The sequence below is a fragment of the Gossypium arboreum genome, chromosome 2 (genome assembly GCF_025698485.1).
Source record: "Gossypium arboreum isolate Shixiya-1 chromosome 2, ASM2569848v2, whole genome shotgun sequence".
Lineage (NCBI taxonomy): Eukaryota > Viridiplantae > Streptophyta > Magnoliopsida > Malvales > Malvaceae > Gossypium > Gossypium arboreum.
This window is the reverse complement of record NC_069071.1, coordinates 110,035,502-110,058,054: the sequence shown is the minus strand read 5'-3', so window position 1 is coordinate 110,058,054 and position 22,553 is coordinate 110,035,502. Positions and strand designations below refer to the sequence as shown.

Here is a 22,553-nt window from a genome sequence, read left to right as displayed (position 1 = left end):
AATATTGCCCATGCTTCTGACAACTCAGCACTACCCCCGACCACCCCCATACCATCTGCCACCACCATGCCTCTGCACCTGCAAAGACCAAGGCAAAAAAGCATGACAAGAATAATTAAAAATAAGTGTAAAAGGGTTATAAAAACCCAAATCAGAAGCTGTAAGGCGGGGGGGGAAATTTTTGAATGCAGGCAATACATTTTTAAACAAAAAGAGTACATTCGATTCAAAAAACAACAAAAGCAGAATAGCAATTTCATATACACAAAAACACGACTACCATACTAATCAGGAGGCCCAAGGTATTGAAATCGAAAGCAAAAGGGATCTAAGTCATCGTTTTCTGTTTTATTTCATTTTCGTTCATACATTCAATCCATTTTATTTATATTTATATATATAAACATATAACATAAATATAAAAATAAATAAAAAGCAAAAAAAATTAGAAAATTACCTTTTCTGCCCTCCTCTCCCCTCTCTTCTTTCTTCCCTCTCCCCTTCTCTCTTTTTTTTCCTCACCACGGTACAAAATGATTTTTTTTAAAATTTATTTGACTTATATAGGGGTCCAAAACGCACCGTTTTGGACCCCCCCTTAAAGCAGAAAACGACGCCGTTTTGATGCGGGTCGGTCGACCGACCCGTCAAACCGAGGATCGCGTGTTTTTAAGGGAGGGGCTATTTGCGCAGTTGGCCCCTCCGCTTTTTCAACGTTTTATAATCAAGTTTTTTATATTTTAAATTCGGCTCCGTTGTTTTGCCCTGATTTCATTCTGGTCCCCCACGCTGCGCAGCGTTTTTAACATATGGATTTATTGTGCTTTTGACCCTTCTAGTTACGCGCGTGTTGTAATTAAGTCCCTCCGCTTTATTTCTTTTTTAAATTGGCCCTATAACTTCGTTTTTATTTTAATTTCGGTCCTTTTTCCGTTTATTTTCATATATTTATTAAATGTCCTTGTTATTTTTATAATTAGTATTGTTATTATTATTATTATCATCGTTGTTACTATATATATTGGCATATACTCTTATTGTATGCGTCTGTATGTATGTGTTCATATTTAGTTTCTTTCTAGTTATTTTATTTTAGTGTTTTAATGCTCTACTTGTTTTCATATTTCAATACTATTATTATACTTATTATTAATATTGATACTATTAGGCTTAAATATATATATATATATATATATATACTCTTGTATGTAGGTTTATTCCCATTACTTTATTACTTTTATTGTATATGGTGTTTTAATTATATCATCTTGTTCTCTTTGTGTCTCAACACTATTACTATTGTAATATCTGAGTGTGTGCTTTGTTATATATGTATATATTATGTGTATTCTATATTTATCATACGTACATTACCTTTTTTGTATTATGTATATATTAAATATTGTGTTATTTATGTATTTTATTCTATAGGTATATGTCTCTTATGTATATATATAAGTGCGTCTTTATGTAATATTATTACTACTAATATTAATATGTTTTGAACATTGAAATTATGTATACATATATATATATTTTAATTATTTACTACCATGTATATACTCCAATATTATTAATTATTTATTTTATCACTACTAGCTCAAATAATATATGTAGTATATTTCCAACACTATTATTACTTATATATGTGTGTGCAAAATATATTATGTATATATTCTTAATATCATGTATATATATTCATTGTTTTCTCGTATTTAATATTATTATTACATTTAGTCTTGCATGCACGGTTATTGTTTTAATATTTTTGTTATGTTTGTCATTTACTTCAATATGTATACCTAGTCCTTTCATTTGTTTATTTATTTTCGTATTCATTATGTCTTACACGTTTTAAAAATCACGTTCTTGCTTCTAAATTAAATTCGATAATCAAAGGCAACATATCGGTTTAATACCAAGTCGACGGTTCCATTGCTATGTTGAGTGGAATTTGTCGGGTCGTGTTTAATCGGTATGCCCTTCTCAAGAAAAGAAATCAAAATTGAAAGTTTTAGTCTTTGAATCGATTACAATTAAATTTTACATTAAACTCGTATTTTTGAAAATTAAGGCGACACGTGTTTATGAGATACCAATTTTTGGGCGTCGCGAGGGTGCTAATACCTTCCTCGCGCGTAACGGACTCCCGAACCCCAAACTTTCTCTGGCTTTTAACGTAGACCTAAATTCAGCCTCCCTTTTATTTTAAAAAATGAATCCAATAGGTATCCGATCACACCTAAGAAAAAGGATCGGTGGCGACTCCCGGTTTAATCTAAAATCAAATTTCAAATTCTGAGTTTTTAATCGCCACAATTGGCGACCCGAAACCAAAATTTTTACGTCGCTACAGCTGGCGACTCCACTGGGGATAAATTTTTGAAAGTCGTGTCTGGAATTAAACACGTTTTGTCAAATTTTCAAATTTCCTTGTTCAAAGTAAACATTTGGTCGTGATCCGAAAATCTCATTTTCAAAATTCATGCATTTGTATCGTGTTGTAAATATTTCTTCTAACTTACTTATTTGGTTGTTTTTTAGTTTTCAATTTTATGGTTTTAATTTCGGTTTAGTTTTTTAAGTAAAGCATAGCGGTTTATGAAGTTTTTCCCACATACCGTGCACTTGCATTTTCGCATAACATGAGCTCTTTACCCGGCTCCGTCAGTATAGGTGAAAGTAAACGCTACGCCTTCGTGAGTTAACTCGTCCCTCCGCATGAGCTAGTGAATGCTTTCGGGTTACATATGACTTATGCTTTCGTGAGTTAACTTGTCCCTCCGCATAGGCATAAGTAAATGTAGTCCCTCGAATTGAACTCGTGAGCCTGTGATAGGTTATGACCGAGGCTTCGTGCTGATCTTAGAAAATGATAGTACGAGTAATTCGAGTACCTGTCTAGAACCGAGACTACATATAATGAACCATACGAGCTATCCAATTAGAGCCATGCCGAACCTCTGTCCGCTTATAGTTACCAAAATAAGTACACGGGGAAAATGCCTTTCATTTACACTATTTATGCAAAATAATTGGATCGGGTAGTTTAGTTTATTTTTCAAATTATGTTTGTTGTGTTTACTAACCAAGTTTGTTTGTTTTTATTTTTATCATGCATCATAGGCATCATATTAGGAAGGTGTTGATTAAAGGTTGGTTGCCAAAAAATGGGTTTCTGATGGAGGAGTCAATTACACAAATAACCGAGAAGAATGCCGTGGTTCGAGACTGGTCTCTAAAAACTCAGAGGGACAAGGGGGATAGTCTTGTGGAAAGGTGTGCTGCCAATTTGCCCGAACAAATAACTGCGAATGTTCGCCAAAATAACCTCGAAGATTTGGTTCAAATTTGGAATCAGTGGGGTTCAGACACTAGAGACATTTTCACTGAGAGGTATGGAGATATAGCTCACCTGATCACCATCCGTGTAGACGAACAGTTGATTCAAGCCATGGTTCGGTTCTGGGACCCAGCTTATCAGTGTTTCACCTTCAATCAAGAAGATATGACTCCAACCATAGAAGAGTATGCTGCTTTACTCCGCATCGACAATGTACAATTCGGCAAAATATATGTGAAGGAGCCTAAGCCGATGACCTTCAAGAAAAAGTTAGTGAGACTGACAGACATGACCGATGCATGGGCTGAAAAATAGATGAAGAAGAAGAACGAAACCATTTGCATTCCATGGTCCTCCCTACGAGATTTGACTCTGAACCATCCCGACATGCTGAAAAGGGTAAATCTATTCGCTTTGGCCATTTATGGTTTGGTCATTTTCCCAAAAGTTCTCGGACATCTCGAAGTTGCAGTAGTTGATTTCTTCGAAAGGTTAAAACAAGGAATCAACCCTGTCCCTACCATCCTAGCCGAGACCTTCGTGTCCACGAGTAGTTGTCGAAAAAAGGGAGGGACGATTTATCGGATCTTGTATGATTGCTCAATGTTTGGATTTTGAGTCACTTACGGAAGGTAGAGCGCACTCCGTTCCATATGTTTTCTAAAACCTTCTCCCGCTAGAAGCTTACCTCAAGAAAGAATGGTAGAAGGAAGTCACCGAGCAACATTGGGTATCGATCTTTCGAACCTTCGCGCAGAGGATATAACATGGAGCACCACGGATCCGTCCTTGATTCATTGTACAAATGTGGAAGCCAAGATTGGGTACCTTTACTTGGGTTATGGGAGGAGTTGGATATGCTCCGCTATTGGTTCAAAGGCAATTTTCTTGCGACAATTCCTCCCCAAGCGGAGGATTAGCACGATTCGAGTTCGCTTTCACGGGTGAAGGATATATGAAGAGAGTCCGAGACACCGCAAAGTCTTGGAAGGAAATTCATTTCATGGAATTAGCCTTGTATGCTGATACCCTTACCCAAGATTACAACGTATGGAGGAAGCAACGGGTAAATAGTCGACAAATCTCGACAACAAACCACCCCATCCAGAATCCTTTCTCGAAGGAAATGCCGTCTGAGCTAGAAATGGCAAGACAAGAATTGACGAGAAAAGGCCAAGATGTCTCGAGACCTTAGTGCCCTTCAAGAAGAAAACTATCAACTGAAGATTGAAGTTCAGGTTGAAAGATCCAGAACTGAAAAAGTACAAAGAGAAGCCGAGATTGTGAGAAACGACTTAAGGGACCTTCATTCGGAAAACAAGAAATTAAGAAACACTATAAAGAATAGCGGGTTGGGCAAGTCGACAGCAGAATGGAAGGAAGAAATTAGCAATATCAAAGGAGGAATGGAGTTTTGGAAGAGAAAAGCAAAGAAAAAGGAGGAAAAGGTTGCGCGAGCTTTGATAGAGTTAAGAAGGAAGAACGCCGAGTATGAAATAGCGACTGCAGAATTGGCAAAAAGTCAGTCTGAACATCAAGAATTAAAAAGGAAAACACGAGATCTAAAAAATATGCTGCAATCTCATCAACAACAATTAGATAGCCTCTTGAAGGCTCTAGAAGAAAAGAGTGAGCAGTACGATAGGGACATTCACGCGTATGAAGGATCTCTCAAAGAAAGAGAAATGCAACTCGACTTCTTGATCAATGAAATTCGCAAAGCAACTATGCAAATTGTTCAATTATCAGATGAAGCCGAAGTTCTCAGTTACCAATTCCCTCCGAGCCAAAGATCGAACATATCAGAGTTTTTAGAGCAAGTAAAGAAACAAGGCAATGTGGTTAGGAAATTTGTGTAACCGTTGAAAAATGGAAACTTTGTGTAATAGGCTATGTTGATCAATGAAATGCCTAAATATGGGGCTACCTTGAAATTAACACCAATTTTTTGCATTCCTTGCATAATTAACATATTAACATTTTGACATTCGTACATTCATTCATGCATTCATCCATACATTGCATATCCCATACTCGGTCGCTGAAGACAAAATATATAATTCGCAGTTGTAATACTACAAGACTGGAACCACGTCATCAGTATAAAACGCGCCGACAAGCTAGAGTGATGGAAGCTGAATTCAATGAGAGAATTGAAAGGATGGAAAGGACTCAAAAAGAATTACAAGAGCAACTGGCCAAATCACAACAAGAGACGAGAGACCTAATGATGAGATCTCGAGAGGAATCACTCGAGCAAAGAGATCAAATGGCCAAAATGATGGAGATGATGTCACTCTAGTTAAAGGAAAGGACCCATGCGAGCCACGACATTGAAGAATCTCGATCAAGAATTCACCACGATCGGGATCCACTCTATCCCCGTGATTCACTCCACCATTCGCATATACAACACAAAGAGGGTGCACTCAAGGGAACCCACTAGCTTGGAACATCGACCCATGCCACTGCTCCACCCACTAATTTGGGGCAAGGAATATTCGCGTCAAGCCGGGGATAGTCCTGGCGATCCACTAGTTCCGCACTGGATGACCCAAACAGAGGTAGCCAAGTTGAAATCGGATAACCATGACGTAAAATATAGGAGTCTAGAGGAAAGACTCAAAGCGATAGAAGGCGCTGAAGTCTTCTCGCACTAGGTGCCAAAGAACTCGGCCTGTACCGATCCGATTTTGCCCCAAAGTTTAAAGTGCACGATTTTGAGAAGTATGATGGGACAAGATGTCCAAAGGCGCATTTGGTCATGTTTTGTCGAAAAATGACTGGTTATGTGAACGAGGATAAACTACTCATACATTGCTTCCAAGATAGTCTAATAGGGTCAGCTCTCCGGTGGTACAATCAACTTAGTAGAGAAAAGATTCGATCCTGGAAAGACTTGGCGTCAGCATTTTGCGATCAGTACAAGCATGTATCGGAGATGGTGCCAGACCGTATGACCTTGCAAATGATGGAGAAGAAACCAGCAGAATCCTTTAGAAAATATGCAAAAAGATGGAGATATATCTCGGCCCAAGTGGAGCCTCCACTGACTAAGACTGAGATAACAGTCCTTTTCATCAATACTCTGAAAGCACCGTTCTATGACAAGCTGGTGGGAAGTGCTACGAAGGATTTTTCGGATATCGTAATATCTGGTGAACTCATAGAGAATGCCGTCAAGAGCGGCAGAATGGAAGGATCAGAAGGCTCAAGAAAAGCAGCACCCGTAAGGAAGAAAGAGCCAGAAGCCCACATGGTGGGAACTGGGAGTCATTACATTCCCAATTCGTATCCTAACCAACCCCGACCTCGAAATTATCCACCCCCGAATTTCTATTATCCTCCTCAAACCCCTTACTACCAAGCATCACCTCCTTCCTACCTCAGATACGCCATGAATAACCAAAGGCCCGTCACCACATTCCCACAAAACACTCTACCCACTCAAAGCCAACCCAGAAATGAACCAAGACCAACAAAGCTCAATCCCGAGAGACAGCAATTCACCCCTATTCCTATATCATATGGGGAATTGTACCCAAAACTTCTGGAGAAACAATTGATATCTCCCCATTACATGGCCCCCCTTAAACCTCCATACCCGAAATGGTACGATCCAAATGTTAGTTGCGCATACCATGCGGGGAACCAGGGGCATTCTACTGAGAATTGTCTTACTTTCAAAAGGAGAGTTCAAGGGCTCATCGATGCGGGTATTTTGCGATTCGATGGTACTGGCAGTACGACCGGGAATCCATTCCCAAACCACACCGAAGGGAATGTGAGCGCAGTAGGAGAGGAGGATAAATAATAAAATAGAATATGGGTTTCTGAAGTACGAACACCTCTGCAGAGAATCTGGGAGATATTAAGTGAGAAAGGGTTGCTCTGTCGTTTTAACGGAGTATCCAAAGGAGAAGATGCAAAGGTCACAGCTTTTTGCAAGCTCCATGGTATTGGGGAGCATAACATTCGATCTGTAAGGAATTGAAGTTTCTTGCAAAGTATGATGGACAATAAGGAGATTGGGATTTTTGTAAAGCCAAAGAAGCCGAGCGGTGGAGAAATATGTGCCTCGACAATCAATCATCGGGTTTCCCATATAGCGTAACCAATCGTTAATAATCTATTATGACGCGAAGAATGAGCCGGTGAAACCAAAATGATAATTGAAGTACCATCTCCTTTCCTTATAAGGACAATAAAACAAGATAGATTGGAAGTACGATGTCAACATCGTTACACACGAAGGTGAAAAGCTTGAAGCCTGGCGAAGACATTGGGGAAGTAGGTCATTTTACCCGCAGTGGGCGGTGCTATTCTAAAGAAGTTGAACCGATAAAGAAAAGTAGCGACTTGAAACAAAAGGGAAAGCAAGTGATGCACGAAGTCGAGGTCGAGCAAGAAATTCCACCGTGCAAGAAACTAAAAAGCACGTGAATGAGGAAGAAGCTCAAGAATTCTTGAAATTTATTAAGCACAATGAGTATAGTGTGGTGGAACAATTGAGCAAGCACAAAGCCACGAATCTCGATTCTATCTCATGTTAAATTGAGCCACATCGTAATGCTTTATTGAAGGTGTTAAATCAAGCTTATGTGGCCAACAACATATCTGTCGAAAAACTTGATAGATGGGTAAACAATCTGAATGCGGACAATTTCATCTCTTTTAGTGATGATGAGATACCGCCAAATGGTAGAGGCTCGGTGAAAGCGCTGCATATCACGACTCGCTGCAAGGGCTACATAATACCGAACGTACTCATCGATAATGGGTCAGCATTAAACGTCATGCCATTGGCCACGCTTTTCAGAATACCGATGGATTTGTCCTACTTAAGGCCCTGTCATTCCATGGTAAGGGCATTCGACGGGACGAGGCGCGAAGTCATGAGAAAGATCGAAATCCCTTTGGAAGTGGGCCCTTACATCTATGAGGTCGAGTTCCAAGTCATGGACATTACACCCTCTTATAATTTCCTTTTGGGAAGACCTTGGATCCATTCATTGGAGCGATCCCATCATCCCTCCATCAAAAGGTGAAATTTATCATGGATGGTCTGTTTGGTCACGGTCGAGGGCGAAGAAGACATCGTCGCATCCATCTCTACTGATGCGCCATACCTGGAAGTAAGCAAAGACGCAGTGGAATGTTCCTTTCGATCCCTTGAATTCGTCAATGCCACTTTCATCACTGAAGGAAACAGAATTCTGATGCCAAAACTGTCGAAAAATACCAGAATGGGTGTTAAGTTGACCGTGGGAAGGGGAGCTCGTGCGAGAAGAGGTTTAGGGAGACATCTACAAGGAATAGTTAGGGCTTTAAAGCCAGTGCACCACAAGGCCCGATACGGTTTAGGGTTCCAGCCTGACATGCGCCAAAGAAGAAGATAGTGGAAGAATGATCAAGAGAGAAGAATTGCAAGAAATTTAGGCCGAGAACCAGAATGGGAACCGATAGAGTACCCTCATTTGTCAAAAATATTTACATCTGCGGGAATGTTGTACCCTGGACAAGATGATCCACGAAACATGCTGGGGTTAATTGAAAGGGGTTTTCAGAATGTCAGTATAAGTGTCATCGACAAAGAAGCTGGTGCAAGTAAAGATGTCTCGAGGATACGCATTTGCCCTCCTGGTTTTATGTTGAACAATTGGACTACTGAGGAGCTTCTTGTAGTTTATAAGTCTTCAGAGTAATGCTAAACATTAACCTTCTATTGTGTCATTAGATATAATAGAAGTCTTTTGTAAGAGCTTGCATTCGCTCTTTATCATTTAAATGAATATCGATGAAGATGCATTTTGTCACGATTTTTTTGCATTATCACTAATTTCATGATCATTTTCTCATTTCATAGCCTATCTTTACATTTGCCTCATTACTATGACATAACATTTTGTTTGTTGTTTAGATACTTGGATGTCCCCTATAGCTTCCTTTTCCATTTCAACTTTCGGTGCTCGGATATTGACGACATGAATAAGCTGAATTCTGAATCTTGAAATCGATTTTGAGAAGGCTATTTGCTTAGGAGAATTTGAAGCCGAAGAAAATGCTGAAGATTATGTCTCGTCTCCTGAATTGTTAAGAATGATGGAGCAAGAGGATAAACAGATTCTGCCTCTTGAAGAATCTGTAGAAACAGTAAATTTGGGCACTGAAGAGAGGAAACAAGAAGTGAAGATTGGGACTTCTATTTTAGAGAGTACCAGGCATAGTTTGACCACTTTACTCCGCGAATACAAAGATGTTTTCGCATGGTCATACCAGGACATGCCAGGGCTAGATGAAGATTTAGTAGTCCATAAGCTCCCATTAAAGCCAGAATGCAAGCCCATCCAGCAAAAATTAAGACGGATGAGACTTGAAATGTTGTTGAAGATAAAAGAGGAAGTCAAAAAGTAGTTTGACGCTGGCTTCCTACAAGCCTCCAAATATCCAGAATGGGTGGCTAACATAGTCCCGGTACCAAAGAAAGATGGAAAAGTACGAATGTGCATGGATTACCGTGACCTGAATCGAGCAAGCCCAAAAGATAATTTTCCCTTGCCACATATTGACACGTTGGTGGACAACACAACAAAACATTCATTGTTTTCTTTCATGGACGGATTCTCGGGGTATAATCAGATCAAGATGGCCCCTGAGGATATGGAGAAAACTACCTTCATAACAATGTGGGGAACGTTCTGCTACAAGGTGATGCCATTCGGGTTAAAGAATGCTGGGGCAACATATCAGAGGGCTATGGTAACGTTATTCCATGACATGATGCACAAAGAAATAGAGGTCTATGTTGATGACATGATTGCTAAATCCCGAGGGGAAGAAGAGCATGTGGTGAACCTCAAGAAGTTGTTCGAGAGGCTGAGAAAGTTTCAGCTAAAGCTTAATCCAGCCAAATGTACATTTGGAGCTACCTCGGGAAAGTTTCTAGGCTTCATTGTCAGTGAAAGAGGTATCGAAGTGGACCCAGATAAAATAAAAGCCATCCAAGAATTACCACCTCCGCGCACGCAAAAGGAAGTTAGAGGATTCTTAGGGAGATTAAACTACATCGCCAGATTTATCGCTCAACTTACCAACTAATGCGACCCAATCTTTCGGCTTCTTCGAAAACATAACCCGGGAGAATGGAACGAGGAATGCCAGGTGGCCTTTGATAAGATAAAACAATATTTGTCCAGTCCTCCAGTGCTAGTACCGCCAACTCTCGGAAGACCATTGATTTTGTATTTGACTGTGTTCGAAAGTTTAATGGGTTGCATACTGGGGCAACACGACGAGTCAGAAAGAAAGAAAAGCGATCTACTACCTCGAGAAAAAGTTCATCGAACATGAGGCAAAATATTCATCCATTGATAAATATTGTTGTGCCTGGTTTGGGTAGCTCGGAGACTTAGACAATACATGTTGTACCATACGATATGGTTGATTTCAAAGTGGACCCGATAAAATACATGATGGAATCACCGCACTATCGGGAAGAATGGCGCGATGGCGATTCTCCTCTCGAATATGACATTGCCTATGTAAGTCGAAGTCGATAAAAGGAAGCGCAATAGCTGATTTTCTAGCAACTCGAACAACAGAAGAATATGAGCCTTTAAGATTCGATTTCCCAGACAAAGACTTAATGTGCATCTCAGAAATAGAATCCGAGTTATCAAAAGAGAGGTCATGGAAGATGTGCTTTGATGGTGCGTCGAATGCGTTAGGGCATGGAATTGGAGTAATCCTGGTATCACCAGACGGGAATCATTATCCTTTCACCGCAAGACTGAACTTCTTCTGTACCAATAATATCGCAGAATATGAGGCCTGTATCATGGGGCTTCGTGCAGCTATCGAACGAAACATCGAGATCTTGGAGGTGTATGGAGACTCAGCCCTAGTGATTTACCAAATTCGTGGAGAGTGGGAAGTGAGGGACTCAAAATTGATTAAGTACAGCAATTTAGTGGCTGGATTAATCAAGGAATTCAAAGAAATAACTTTTCATTACTTCCCACGAGAAGAGAACCAACTGGCGGATGCCTTGGCCACTTTGGCTTCAATGTTCAAAGCAAGTAAAGAAGCAGAAATAATGCCCTTCAAAATGAGCATATACGAGGTCCCTGCACACTGTTGTAGCATTGAGAAAGAGGCAGACGGACGACCATGGTTCTACGATATCTTAGAATATATCAAGAATCAAAGCTATCCTGAACAAGCAAATGAGAACGACAAAAGAACAATCAGAAGAATGGCAGCAGGATTCGTTCTTGATGGGGATATCCTATATAAAAGGGAAAGGATCAAATACTTTTGAGATGCGTGGATGATGTCGAAGCGAAAGATACTTGAAGATGTCCATGAAGGAATCATGGGACACATGCCAATGGTTTCAGATGGCTAGAAAGATTATGAGACTTCGGTTACTCTTGGTTGACGATGGAAAGCGATTGTATTAGTTTTGCGGAAAATGCCACAAATGTCAAATCTATGGCGATAAAATTCATGTAGCCCTTCGCCCTTCACGTCATGACTTCTCCGTGGCCTTTTTCTATGTGGGGCATGGATGTTATAGGCCAATTTCTCCAAAAGCATCAAATGGACATCGATTCATTTTGTGGTTATCGATTACTTCACAAAATGGATAGAAGGCGCTCGTTTGCCAATGTGACGAAGACTGCAGTTTGCAAGTTTTGAAAAAGGAAATCATTTGCGGTATGGTTTGCTGAAAGAATCATTTCAGATAATGCCACGAATCGAACAATAAGATGATGAAAGAAATGTGCGAGCAATTCAAAATAAAGCATCATAATTCCTCGCCTATCGCTCAAAGATGAACAGGTCATTGAGGTAGCTAACAAGAACATCAAGAGGATCATTGGGAAAATGGTGAGACATATAAAGATTGGCACGAGAAACTTCCATTTGCTTTGTTTGCATATCGCACATCTGTGCGAACATCTACGGAGCAACTCCTTTCTCTCTAGTCTATGGAATGGAAGTCGTGCTACCCATCGAGGTTGAGATCCCTCTCTGCAGTATTGATGGAATCGAGTTAGAAGAAGCGAGAATGGATTCGAGCTAGATATGATCAGTTGAACCTCATTGAAGAAAAATGTCTAAAGGCAATTTGTCACGGGCAAATGTACCAAAAGAGAATGATCATGACCCATGACAAGAAGGTACGACCAAGAGAATTCCACGAAGGAGAACTCGTGCTGAGAAAAATTCTCCCAATACAAAAAGATCTGCGAGGGAAATGGGCACCAAACTGGGAAGGACCGTACGTCGTAAAAAAGGCATTCTCAAGAGGAGCTTTGATCCTTACCGAGATAGATGAGAAAGAGTTGTCGAATCCAGTGAACTCAGATGCAGTGAAGAAACATTATGCTTGAGATGAAAACTCGAAAAGGGCATCTAAAAAAAAACAAAAAAAAAAAAGGAGGAAGGGATTAGAGCGAAAACCCGAAAAGGGCGCTTTGGTTAAACATAAAAGATTAGAATGAAAACCCAAGAGGACGTTCTAATGGAACAAATATTCGGTTTACAAGGCAAGGCGTTCTAAACTGTACGACAAACAGTGAGACTGCAGTATGTGAAGCATCTCTGAAAGCTCGAAATCTTCTGCGCAAGGAGCCAGACTCTAAAAGATTCTTGATTGAGGAACGTGAAGAGTTCATGTGTCAAATATCTAAAGCATTTGTATCCATTGAATACGATCTCTTCTTTGCACATTTGTACTATCATTAGTTAACTTTCTTTGTTTGCCATATTTGAAATGAAGGAATATGAGATATCATTTTTGTCCCTACCTGACCATTTTCATGCATATCATTAGGTGTTTATTTACATGATAAATGGTGAAATGATATGCCCTAAACAAAAGAAAGGTTAAGCATTACCTGGATGAAAATTTAATAAATGCAAGAGTCTCAAAGTAGGAACAAAGTTCAATCGGGGACAAAAGAGTGACATCTGAGGAACGTCGATTACTCGTGAAGCTTGAAGACATGTACATGGCGTAAAGAGGAAGTAAAGAGTCAAGTAATGAATGCAGACCATCACAAGAATAGAGACGGAAAAGACATCTGACGAACATACTTAAAGAGCTGCATAATCATATAGGCATAAAGGCATTTAAGACAAACATGTGCATAACATGATAACATCATGCATGGTATATACAGTACTCAAAGAGAGCAAGAAACGGAATGAGAGTCGCATTGAATCAAATGAAAAGACACTTGAATTCTACCAAATGACAGGTTTTGATATTTTAATGTTCAATTTCTGTCCTCCAATTTTGTTTTTTCCAAAAATCAACTCATATTGCGAGAAGTGAGTTGAGCCTCAGGGCACGCTGAGGTATTTTCAATTTCTGCTTTTTAGTTCATGCTTTCCAAGAAAATCAGCTCATATTGCAAGAGATGAGTTGAGCCTTAAGACACGTTGAGGTAATTTCAATTTATGTTTCAAAAATCAACTCATATTGCGAGAAGTGAGTTGAGCCTCAGGGCACGCTGAGGTATTTTCAATTTCTGCTTTTTAATTCATGTTTTCCAAGAAAATCAGCTCATATTGCGAGAGGTGAGTTGAGCCTCAAGACACGTTGAGGTAATTTCAATTTATGTTTCAAAAAATCAACTCATATTGCGAGAAGTGAGTTGAACCTCGGGCCTGTTGAGGTACTTTCAATTCTGCTTTTAATTCATGAAAATCAGCTCATATTGCGAGAGATGAGTTGAGCCTCAAGACACGTTGGGGTAATTTCAATTCATGTTTCAAAAATCAACTCATATTGTGAGAGGTGAGTTGAGCCTCGGGGCATGCTGAGGTATTTTCAGTTTCTACTTTCCAATTCCTGTTTTTTAAAAATCAACTCATATTGCGAGAGGTGAGTTGTACCTTTTTGTTTTTCAAAAAAATCAACTCATATTGTGAGAGGTGAGTTGAGCCTCGGGGCATGCTGAGGTATTTTCAGTTTCTACTTTCCAATTCCTGTTTTTTAAAAAAATCAACTCATATTGCGAGAGGTGAGTTGTACCTTTTTGTTTTTCAAAAAAAATCAACCCATATTGCGAGAGGTGAGTTGAGCCTCGGGGCACGCTGAGGTACTTTCAATTTCTGCTTTTCAATTCCTCACTTCAAAAAATCATCTCATATTGAGAGTGAGTCAAGCTTTAGGTCACGCTGAGGTACTCTTAATTTTTGTTGTTTCGAAAATCAACTCATGTTGCGAGAGGATCACATGCCAAGCAAAGAATACAGATTGGAGCTGATGGAAGACACCAGATTTGGATACCCTGAAGTGCAGTGAAGCAGGTTAAAGCTGCAAGTCTGGTCTCCCTGAAGTTGTAGAGGAGCTAATCGAGAATATCAAATCTTACCTTTCTGAAGCGGCAGAAGAGAAGACCATAAACCTTATCTCACTGAAGAAGAGAAAATTGAAGTTACAGTGAAGCAAAGGGAAGCCACAAATCTCATATCCTTGAAACTACAAAGCCCACATTAGAAGATGCAATGAGCTGAACCAAAGCCACAGGATGCGGTGGACTAGAAAGAGACTTCCCGGAAAAGAAGAGCGCCAAAGAAGTCAACAATTGGCAAGATAGGGCAAAATTGGTCTTTCTTTGTGTCTTTGCTCTATTTTCGTTACACGACAATGAGCAAAGAGGGGCAGCTGTATAAGCCTAATATTGCCCATGCTTCTGACAACTCAGCACTACCCCCGACCACCCCCATACCATCTGCCACCACCATGCCTCTACACCTGCAAAGACCAAGGCAAAAAAGCATGACAAGAATAATTAAAAATAAGTGTAAAAGGGTTATAAAACCCAAATCAAAGTAAAGGCGAGGGGGAAAAATTTTGAATGCAGGCAATACATTTTAAACAAAAGAGTACATTCGATTCAAAAACAACAAAAGCGAATAGCAATTTAGGATACACAAAACACGACTACCATACTAATCGGGAGGCCCAAGGTATTGAAATCGAAAGCAAAAGGGATCTAAGTCATCGTTTTTGTTTTATTTCGTTTTGTTCATACATTCAATCCATTTTATTTATATTTATATATATAAACATATAACATAAATATAAAATAAATAAAAAGCAAAAAAATTAGAAAATTACCTTTTCTGGCCTCCTCTCCCCTCTCTTCTTTCTTCCCTCTCCCCTTCTCTCTTTTTTTTCCTCACCACGGTACAAAATGATTTTTTTAAAAATTTATTTGACTTATATAGGGGTCCAAAACGCACCGTTTTGGACCCCCCTTAAAGCGTAAAGCGACGCTGTTTTGATCTTGGTCGGGTCGACCCGACCCGTCCGACCGAGGATCGCGTGTTTTTAAGGGAGGGCTATTTCTTGTGATTGGCCCTCCGCTTTTCAACGCTTTTATAATCAAGTTTTTATATTTTAAATTCGGCCCCGTTGTTTTGCCCTGCTTTCATTCTGGTCCCCCACGCTGCGCAGCGTTTTTAACATATGGATTTATTGTGCTTTTGACCCTTCTAGTTACGCGCGTGTTGTAATTAAGTCCCTCCGCTTTATTTCTTTTTTAAATTGGCCCTATAACTTCGTTTTTATTTTAATTTCGGTCTTTTTTCCGTTTATTTTCATATATTTATTAAATGTCCTTGTTATTTTTATAATTAGTATTGTTATTATTATTATTATCATCGTTGTTACTATATATGTTGGCATATACTCTTATTGTATGCGTCTGTATGTATGTGTTCATATTTAGTTTCTTTCTAGTTATTTTATTTTAGTGTTTTAATGCTCTACTTGTTTTCATATTTCAATACTATTATTATACTTATTATTAATATTGATACTATTATGCTTAAATATATATATATATATATACTCTTGTATGTAGGTTTATTCCCATTACTTTATTACTTTTATTGTATATGGTGTTTTAATTATATCATCTTGTTCTCTTTGTGTCTCAACACTATTACTATTGTAATATACTGAGTGTGTGCTTTGTTATATATGTATATATTATGTGTATTCTATATTTATCATAATACATTACCTTTTTTGTATTATGTATATATTAAATATTATGTTATTTATGTATTTTATTCTATAGGTATATGTCTCTTATGTATATATATAAGTACGTCTTTATGTAATATTATTACTACTAATATTAATATGTTTTGAACATTGAAATTATGTATACATATATATATATTTTAATTATTTACTACCATGTATATACTCAATATTATTAATTATTTATTTTATCACTACTAGCTCAAATAATATATGTAGTATATTTCCAACACTATTATTACTTATATATGTGTGTGCAAAATATATTATGTATATATTCTTAATATCATGTATATATATTCATTGTTTTCTCGTATTTAATATTATTATTACATTTAGTCTTGCATGCACGGTTATTGTTTTAATATTTTTGTTATGTTTGTCATTTACTTCAATATGTATACCTAGTCCTTTCATTTGTTTATTTATTTCTGTATTCATTATGTCTTACACGTTTTAAAAATCACGTTCTTGCTTCTAAATTAAATTCGATAATCAAAGGCAACATATCGGTTTAATACCAAGTCGACGGTTCCATTGCTATGTTGAGTGGAATTTGTCGGGTCGTGTTTAATCGGTATGCCCTTCTCAAGAAAAGAAATCAAAATTGAAAGTTTTAGTCTTTCGAATCAGATTACAATTAAATTTTACATTAAACTCGTATTTTTGAAAATTAAGACGACACGTGTTTATGAGATACCAATTTTTGGGCGTCGCGAGGGTGCTAATACCTTCCTCGCGCGTAACGAACTCCCGAACCCCAAACTTTCTCTGGCTTTTAACGTAGACCTAAATTCAGCCTCCCTTTTATTTTAAAAAATGAATCCAATAGGTATCCGATCACACCTAAGAAAAAGGATCGGTGGCGACTCCCGGTTTAATCTAAAATCAAATTTCAAATTCTGAGTTTTTAATCGCCACAATTGGCGACCCGAAACCAAAATTTTTACGTCGCTACACGTATAATGCGTACAACTATTTGTATTAATTTATTTTTGGCTAAACTACATCACATGCCATTAATTTTTTATTTTTTGTCACCACACTTTAACAACTTACAAAGAATTATTTATTTAATATTAAAAATAATTTTTTATTTATTTATTTGTTTGTTCTTCTCTTTCTTCTTCTTATTTCCCTTCCCAACAAACCTAGGAGCCAACGATTCCACCACCGCCGATGGCTTCCCCGGACACTGAACCCGTCTGTGGATCTTCTAAGGCTTTCCCCAAAAAATCCCTTTTTTTCATCATCAAAGCCTTTGTCGTTGGTGTGATATTGTCCATTGGCTTCATCCATGTTCTTTCTGACACCAATGAAAACTTAACATCTCATTGCCTTAGTGAAAATCCTTGGGATAAGTTTCCGTTAGCCAAACTATTGGCTATGGCTGCTAAGATTGGTACATTGATGGTTGATGTGTTTGCTACATCTCATTACACCAGGTCTCGCCTTCACAAAACCCATGAGAGCAACTATGCTGATGAAGAGAAAATAGGGAAGAACAAAAATCATCTTCATGTTCATACTCATGCTACTCATGGCCATGCTCATGATTCTGTTGCTATGCTTGACCGTTCGAATTCAACTCAACTTCTTAGACTCCAAATATGTTTTATGAATTATATATATTGTTCTTTTATGAAAATATATATTTTGTGATTTTGGTTGTTTTTGGTGTTTTCAATATTTTCTGTAACTAACTCAATTGTAATACGAGTTCGAAACTGTAATATGAAAATCAATATATGTCATTTTTTTTAAGGTATTGGAATGGCACACTCTGTGATCATAGGGATATCATTGGGTGCTTTTGAAAGTCCAAAGACTATAAAACCTCTGGTGGCTGCACTCACCTTTCATCAGTTCTTTGAAGCATAGGACTTGGTGGATATATTTCCCAGGTAATACATGCATGTGTTTTAATTTTAACTTCTTATTTTTTATTCCATGTACTATTCTATGTCATGACTTAGCTTTGAATGGTTTTTTAAAGGCTAAATTCCAGGGTCGAGCAGTTGCAATCATTGGATTAAGGTTTAAGGCTAGGCTCATTGGAATCAAGGGACAACCTTGGGAGATCTGTCGATAGGTTCAGTGTCTTAGGAAGCTACCGGTGGTGCGGGAATCAATTGGTGGTTGCTAGGGTTTGTTGGAAAGGGAAATAAGATGAAAAGAAGAAGAAGAAGAAAGGGGAAAAAGAGAAAAAGAATAAGGAAAAAAAAGAAAATACATATTTTAATATTAAAAAAACAATTTTTTTAAACACGTGACACATTTAACGTGCCAAGTCAGACACATGTTATCAAACAACGATAGTAGATAACTAAATTATATTTTTGTAATAGTGTGATAACATTAATAACATCTTTGTAAGTTTTAAAAGTTTGGTGACAAATTAAAAAAATCAAAATTCAGTGGAATCTAGAGTAGTTTACCCTCTATTATTTGACTAAACAAGGTTGGGAGGGATTCTTATTTAATGGAACTCAATTAATAAATATCTTTGACAAGTTAACCTTTAAATGGTTGAAGTCCTCCCTCATGAATGGCAAAATTTATATACAAATGTTGTATATGGTAGTAAGACAAATTGTATTTCTAATGGGAGAATACATGTTTGAATTTTGAAGACGATAATGTTAAGAGAGGTAGCTACGAACCCTAAACATGGAACATAAAAAGAAAAAAAAAAACAAAGGACAAAACCCAAACAAAGCTTTTCAGTGGTGTCGAAAGCAGTGGTTTCGGACCACAAATCCAATATGTGAGTTCATAAATATTATTTATTTAATATTTATGAAATTATTTAAGTGTTATTAAGATTTGGTTTGGTAATTTTGACATTTGACTAGTTAATTAAGAAACGTAAAATTTAATTTTTAATTTCTATTAGCTAAAATGTATGATCATGATTAAAGATTGTTTAAGGTTTTAAATGGTAATCATACCATTTTTATTAGGTTGGACGGTTAGCGGAAGAAATTGAATAAAAAATTATGTGTTTTATTATATTAATTTTAAAGTAAACAAAAGTTAAAAATAAGAAGAAGAAAAAATAAGCCTTCATCTCTTTCATTTGTCTTCCACCAAAAAACCAAGGTAAAATCACCATAGTTGAATCTTAACATTCGGCCAAGCTAGGTTTTGTGCATATAAGTGATTTTTTATCCATTGTTTATAAATTTTATGTTTTTGTAGCGTTGTAGCTTATTCTAGCTAGCCCAGGGACTATTTTGAAATACTATCAAAGTTTTGAAAACTTACCATTGATGTACTTGAAGCTGTTTAGATGTTAAACTTGAGTTTGAAGTTTAATGTTGAAATAAGGCTATTTTGTAAAGTGATTATTAATAGTTTTGAGTTTAGGGACTAAATTGATAATATGTTGAAACTGGCTTAAAATTTTCATAAAATTTTGTTATTTGAGGGTTGCATATAGATGATGATGAATTCAGCATCTTAGTTTTGAGTTTAATTGTGGAAAATAAACTTGTTTCGATTTTAAGACTAAATTGAGATAAATGCAGCATATGGAGAATTGTTGTATAAATGGAATTGAGATATCATATGACTTATTTATACTGTTAAATGTTAATTGAAATAGTTAATTGAGTCAAATTATACTTTAGATCAATAATTACAATAATTGGAAGACGTACAAGGAAAAGGAAAAATTACAAACTAGTTCTTACTGGCTAAACCACTACAATTTTGCCAGATAAGTTCATACAGTATAATTAAATTGCTAATGTTAATATGTTATATTTGATTTGGTAATGGTGATTGTTAGTGATTATGAATTGTAACAGCCTAATTTTCAGTGGTTTTGGGAACAGTGATTTGAGATCACTAAATCCGACAAGTGAGTCAAAAATTTAATAAATTAATACCTATGAGTCAAGTGTGAATATAGAAGTATTTTTGAATAAGTAAATTTGGTGATTTAAAAGAATTAATTAGGTAAATTGGGTTGAGAATGAGGTATCAAGACCTCGAATTTATAAACTGAACCATAAACATTTTTAGAAATATTTATGGAGTGTTAGTGAGGTAGTATTAAAATTTCGTCAAAAAATTTTGACGTTTGGGTGGTTAATTAAATAAAAAATGACTAAATTAAAAAAGGTATAAAAGTTGCTAAAATGATTAAATAGTTCAATTGTTAAATGAGGAATGACCTAAAGTGCAAATAAGCCCAAAGGAGATATTTTGGGTGGCAATAGCTGAGAAAAATCAGGAAATGGGTGAACTAAGGGTAAAATTGAAAAATTGCCAAAATTAGCTAAATAAAAATGGGACCAAATTAGAATATCTGGAATTCTCTTCATTTTTCTTTATTTTCATCAGCTGAAAAACAGCCATAGAAGAGGGTTCAATATTGTTTTCATACTCTAGCTTCATGTAAGTTTAATTCTTGACTTCTCCTTGAAATTTCAAAGATTTTGGACTTTTACAATTGGGTCCAACTTACTATGTCATTAGTTTTTGATTCCATGGCTAATTTTTAAAGTTTTTATGGGTGATTTTTGTAAGCATATGATGAATAAACATAGAATTGAAGCTTTAATTTTGATATATGAATGACTTTATCAAGTAAAATTGATGGAAATTGGTTTTAGGACCTAATTGTGAAAGAGTTTGGAATTAAGGTCTAGTGCTAAAGTTCTGATTTTTAAGGGTTATGAAGTCGTTTAAAATGATAGAATAAAATATTAAATGAGAAAAATTAGCTCAATTGAGGGGTTAATTGAGCAAGGATTGAATTGTATGAACTGTGAAATTTGGGGCAAAATGGAAATCAACATTTTGCACTAAAACTGTTTTGGACAGCAACAACAACAGTAGTCTAACTTTGAAAAATCACCAAAAATTGTAGAAATCTAATTAGAGGATGAATAAAATATGAAATTAAATCTTATTGAGTCTAGTTTCTTATAGAAGAAATGATGTAAGCAATGAATTGTAAATCATGAGATATAATAAATTTTGTGAGACAAGGTAAGAATGATTTCGGGTTTCCCTATTATGAATTTGAAAAATCATAAAAAAAAATGGAGAAAAATAATAAGGGGCTTAAATTTATATTTTTAGAATCCTTAATAAGTCTATTTTCAAGAGAAACAAATGAGAACATCATTCTAATCCTGTATGAGGAGATAATTAATTTTTAGTAAAGAAGGGTCAGAACTGTCAAACAGTAGAACACGAGTGACTTTAAAGAATAAACTGTACTTATTGGTTAAACCAAAAATTCTGAAAATTTTATGGTAAGAAGATACGTGAGTCTAGTTTCAGGGAAAATTAGCGAATCTTAATTTGGAGTTCTGTAGCTCAAGATAAAAATAATTTAGTGACTATGATACGGATGGATAGCTTGAATATTCACATAAATAAATAGTGAAAATTATGGATAATGTTACTTACAAGTGTGTTATTTATACTAAGGATGTGGATGGAGAGGAGGAGGAGGAAAAAAAAATATGAATGACTTGTGTATAAATTGATCACATGCCCGATTATAATCGATAAATGTTGAATTAGAAATGATATAATATTTTATTTGGAATATTTATTATGAAATTATGATTATCGTTATAATACAAAAATCGAACTTGTGAGTTTATATAACTAAATTTTAGTGATTATTTGTTAATTTTATGAATTTTATGATGTGTTATTTCATATGTATTGAGGATAAAATTGTGAATAATGTAAAAGCATGAAAATTGAATAAATGATCAAATTGAGTACTACAGTTCAGTGACAAGATGAATTGACGGAAAAGACCATGATTGATCCATGGCAAGATGTGAAACTTAGGTATGGTATTAACCATACTGAGTTGTGAAACATAGGTATAGTATCATCCATATTGAGTTGTGAAACGTAGGTATGGTATTAACCGTACTGAGTTGTGAAACGTAGGTATGGTATTATCCATACTGAGTTAAGAAATGTAGGTATGTCATTTTCCATACCGAGTTGTGAAATGTAGGTATGGTATTTCAATGAGGAAAACCATCCCGAGTTGTGAATCGTGGCACTGAGCAACGACGTACTCAATTTCGTAAGACGTTTCCTAATTTGATAATAAGTAATCTGATCAGTGAAAAGTGGTAGCTCCGGCTACTTGAT

At 36.6% G+C, this 22,553-nt stretch overlaps 1 pseudogene; it reads left to right on the top strand.

The window, feature by feature from the left end:
* The first annotated feature begins 17,594 nt into the window (after positions 1–17,594).
* Positions 17,595–18,507, top strand: LOC108466068 (zinc transporter 1-like; annotated as a pseudogene).
* Positions 18,508–22,553: the final 4,046 nt, after the last annotated feature.